The sequence below is a fragment of the Octopus bimaculoides genome, chromosome 9, assembly GCF_046866305.1.
Source record: "Octopus bimaculoides isolate indiv1 chromosome 9, ASM4686630v1, whole genome shotgun sequence".
NCBI lineage: Eukaryota > Metazoa > Mollusca > Cephalopoda > Octopoda > Octopodidae > Octopus > Octopus bimaculoides.
The window spans coordinates 94,488,813-94,493,812 of record NC_142936.1 but is presented as its reverse complement, the minus strand read 5'-3'; the positions used below and the strand labels follow the sequence as shown (position 1 = coordinate 94,493,812).

Below are 5,000 nucleotides of genomic sequence, written 5' to 3'. Positions count from 1 at the left end.
TTTGCTTTTGTAAGTACGAGAATGTCCGGAGACATTAGTTAGTACACAGGTATACCATCCCTGACTCTACTTTGGTGCCTTTGATTTCATGAGATCCTGAAATACACACACACACACACACACACACACACACACACACACACACACACACATAGCAAATATTTATAGTGTAATATATAACATACATATAGGCTGCGATGTGAGGTGTACATCTCTATCTATCTGTCTGTCTGTCTGTCTCTGTGTGTCTCTGTGTGTCTCTGTCTGTCTGTCTCTGTGTGTCTCTGTCTGTCTGGCTCTCTCTCTCTCTCTAGGTAAGTATATATATATATATATATATATATAGATACACATATAATCACACACACACATATACATATATAAAGATATATTCATTCGTAAGTTCACGTAGCATATAAGCATATAATTACGCGTATATCGCACACACGTGTGTAGATGGATGCATTGATAGAGAGACTGATTGATGGACAGTCAGACACATCCAATTTAATTACACGATAAAAGGGACAGAACTGTATTTATCTTCTTGTGTATCTCTGGTTATTTGTTCGATAAATATACATTGAAGCGGCGAATGAATGAATGAAAAGTACTATAGAGAATGAAGACAACGATGTAATTATGTAAACGTATACTGATATTTTAGTACATACACATGCACACATACACACGAGCAATCATTCAGGTATGCATATAATAAATGAAAATTTGAAGCTCTTACCTGAAAATGTATGTTGAGTATTTCACCTGAAATATATAAAATGAAAGTTATTGCAATGTCATAGACGTAGTGCGCAAAAAAAAAAAAAAAATAATAATAATAATAATAATAATAATAATAATAATAATAATAATAATAATAATAATAATAATAATAATAATAAGAAGAAGAAGAAGAAGAAGAAGAAGAAGAAGAAGAAGAAGAAGAAGAAGAAGAAGAACAACAACAACAACAACAAGAGCACTGAGAGAGCGCAGACCTCCGCCAAGGCAACACCAACGTCCTCTCAATGATTATCCGGGGATGATTTTTAAAATGAGAATATCTGAAATAAACTCGACTGCTCTCACAAACAAGAATACTGAAAATGAACCCGACCGCTCCCAAAAATTAAGTAAACAAGAAAAATATTCTAGAATGCTTATCTGGTACCGGATCAATCCCAGAATCTAATCCGTTCGTGTCAGTCACAAGGCCAAATACCCCTGAAATGATGATGATGACGATGATGACGATGATGATTATGATGATGATGAGGATTTCAAATTTTGGCACAAGGCCAGCAATTTCAGTGTAAGGGATAAGTCGATTACATCAACCTCGGTGTTCAGCTGGTATTTATTTTATCGACCATGAAAGGCTGAAAAGCAAAGCCGACTTCGGCGTTATTAGAATTCAGAACGTGAAGAAAGAACGCGAAGAAGTGTCACTCAGCATTTTATCAGACTCGCTCATAAATAAAAAAAATTACCAAGATATTAAACTAGGCTGGACTTTAACATAATTGCTACTGGACGTCAATCACTTATTTTTTTTGTAAATGGACGACCTCAAGTTATACGCTGGAATTGATGGATAACAAAAAACGCTGTCACAGACAGCACAAATTTACTTGAGGAATTAATATGCAAATCTAAATGGAAAAAATATCATCAAGGGAACCGTGAAGATAGGAAAATTCATTAAGAAGACTATCATGTTAGATAAAAAGCCAAAGATAAGAGAATTAGGCGAAACAGGATTATATAAAAACTTAGGAATAAATGAACTAAATGACAAAGTACAATACCGACAAAGGAAACGGTCAGGAAGGAATATTGTGGCCACATGAAATTAATATTGAGAGCAGAGCTAAACGCAAGATGTCCGATGGTATGCATCAAAATAGAAAACAAAAGTGACTGCAGTTAGAACAGGCCATCTCAGATGTGAGATAAATTGAATTTACCACAAATATAGGCGCAAGTGTGATTGTGTGGTAAGAAGCTTGCTTCCCCCAAAACATTTGTCTCTGTTCGTAAATGAATATACATACACACACACACACATATATATATAGATATATAATATGTATATGTGTATGTGCACGCGTACGTGCGTATTAGTGTCTGTGTGTCTTGTTTGTGTTCGTCCCCACACCCTCTACCGCTTGACAATTGGCGTTGGTTTGTTTACGTCTGTAACTACTCAGATCGGCAAAAGAAGCCGACACAGTAAGAGCCAGACTCTAAAATAAATACTGAAGTCGATTAGACCCTCCAAGGCGGTGTGCCAACATGGCTGCAATCCAATGCCTGAAACAATTGATAAACAGAAAAGAAGAAAAAAAAACTACGAAAAAACTACCGTACAGATTGGGAATAGTCTACGAAAAAATAATGAGTCAAAGGAGAAAAAGCAAAAGGGTAAGATTGAAGGTTTCTTCATGTCTGGTACCAGAAATTATTAAAGGGTTGTAACGAAGCATAATGCAGTATGTGTAGAATATGTAAAGACTAGGACAAAAGAATTAGGCAGATTCCCTGTAGCTGTCCAATCGAAGACAAGATAGAATACATAGAAATACCGGACAGAATTGGAACTTTTATAAACTGAAAATTAGGTTAGTATTATGAAGGCGCCGCAACATATCTTCGGTCTTTACATTCTGTGTTCAAATTCCGGTAAGGCTGACTTTGTCTTTCAATCTTTCGGGATTCGATCAAATAAGTACCAGTTGAGCATTGGTCTTTGATGTAAATGACTTGTACCTTATCCTTTACCCTAAAATTTTAAAACCAGTCTGAGGGTTGATTAAACAAACAGAAAATAACTACAAGTAACTTCTCCTGCATGCTTCTCATGACATGATTGAAATTCTATAGCTAAAACACAAAACAAAATTAAATAGATAGGCGCAGGTGTGGCTGTGTGGTTGTTTCCCAGCCGCATGGTTCCAGGTTCAGTCCCACTGTGTGACACCTTGGGTGCATGTTTTCTATTACAATATGTGCGTGTGTTTGTCTCAAACCTGTGTTTATGTCCCCGTAACTTAGGGGTTCGGTAAAGCGGTTGTTAGAATAAATATCAGGCTTTAAAAAATGAGTCCTTGGGGTCGATCCGTTTGACCGAGCTTCTTCAAGGTGGTGCCCCAGCATGGCCGCAGTCTAAGGAGTAGCTGTGTGGTAAGTAGCTTGCTTACGAACAACATGGTTCCAGGTTCAGTCCCACTGCGTGGCACCTTGGGCAGGTGTCTTCTACCATAGCTTCGGGCCAACCAAAGCCTTGTGAGTGGATTTGGTAGACGGAAACTGAAAGAAGCCCGTCGTATATGTGTGTGTGTGCGTGCGCGCGCGCGCGTGTGTTTGTTTGTCTTTGTTTGTCCCCCCAACATCGTTTGACAACCGATGCTGGTGAGTTTACGTCTCCGTAACTTAGCGGTTCTGCAAAAGAGACTCATAGAATAAGTACTAGGCTTCCAAAGAATAAGTCCTGGAGTCGATTTGTTCGACTAAAGGCGGTTCCCCAGCATGGCCACAGTCAAATGACTGAAACAAGTAAAAGAGAGTAAAAAGCGAGCGAAGTTGAAGCTGGCTTTCGAAGTGATTGCTCGAGGTTATTATGGATCTGTGTGTAAAATACGGGCTATTCGCTGGTAATATTAGACTGACATTTTCTACGACAAAAACAACCGCGTCCATAATTACATACTTAATAGCATCAAATGGCAATAATATTGTTTAGTTGCTAAGAAATTGCATTGACCTAGTTATTGGGTTTACAAAATATATGACAATTAAAGACAATGTACGTATTTGCTGAAACTGGGTTCATTATATTAAACACTTGTAAGCACTGGTTACGTCAACGATGATTCCGGTTGATCGTGAAATTAACGTGCAAGCGGTAGAGAAACGCTAGAGACACATAAGCCTTCACTATGGATTTACTACGACTGAGTTTATTATATTCTTTTCTACGCTTGGCACAAGGCCTGAAATTTTTTGTGGAGCGGGCCATATGCTTGAGGATTCATGAAAAGCGAACCGCTACGAACTACTCTGCTCACCTTTCAGTGTCGTGTATGCCATAAGGTCTGCAAATCTAATGGAGGCCTCAAAGACATTTTAAGGTCTACAAAGATCAGAACTTAACTGCAGCTCTTGGTGGTCCAAATCAGATATGCTATCCATTTGGTTGTCTTTTCAATACATTGTCCACCAGGGGGTGGTCAAACTCTGCATAAAGAGTAGACAACCACCATATGTGTGTGTGTGCGTGTGTGTGTGTGTGTATTTATATATCTATGTATATAGGTATGTATCTATCTGTACATGCGTGTGCATGGATGTATGTAAGTGCATGTATTTACTAATGGACATTACATCTATGCATGTATGTATACACACAGATACGTGTGTGTGTGTGTATGTGTGTCTTTTACATTATGTGTTAGCCTCAGAACAGTGACGCGGGAGCAATCTGCGACGAAGTTCAACGGAATGAGAATTATGTTAATTACACAATCCTTTAGATGTTAATTAACCACTAATGAATACAAAATATATTTAAAAAATATAAACCAACACACAAATATACGTGAACATTAAAACAAACACACACACATACACAAAGACGTAAATACGCACACAAACCATTGTAATGTATTTATTGATTAAACACTGCTGAGTGGCGTCTCTGGGTTATCATAAGAGGAAGGAGGGATTAATTGTCCGGCTTCTGCCCTGAATGTAATGAATGCTGGCAACAGTGGAATGGTAACCAGGGATAGGTGGAAACATTAAACCGGATGACGGATAAAGCCTTCCACTTCAGAAGATGAACGGTTGGTCCGATTGGAATCCAGACATCTCTCCGTTTAGAATTTCCATTAAAGGAATTGGTTTGTACAGAGGCTATCGGGAAAGACACATGTCCAAGGTGTTCTCCTATGAGATGGAATTAAGTTCTTCTCGACCATATAGCCATGGCCACATAG

At 38.2% G+C, this 5,000-nt stretch overlaps 1 protein-coding gene across 1 annotated transcript in view; it reads right to left on the bottom strand.

Moving 5' to 3' along the window:
• The window catches only part of LOC106871629 (fibroblast growth factor receptor 1), a 410,995-nt gene that overhangs the window by 222,383 nt on the left and 183,612 nt on the right, over nucleotides 1-5,000 (bottom strand). The window contains exon 3 of the mRNA XM_089358087.1: nucleotides 743-768. The gene's annotated coding sequence lies outside the window, so the exon portion shown is untranslated. The remainder of the gene's footprint in view (nucleotides 1-742; nucleotides 769-5,000) is intronic.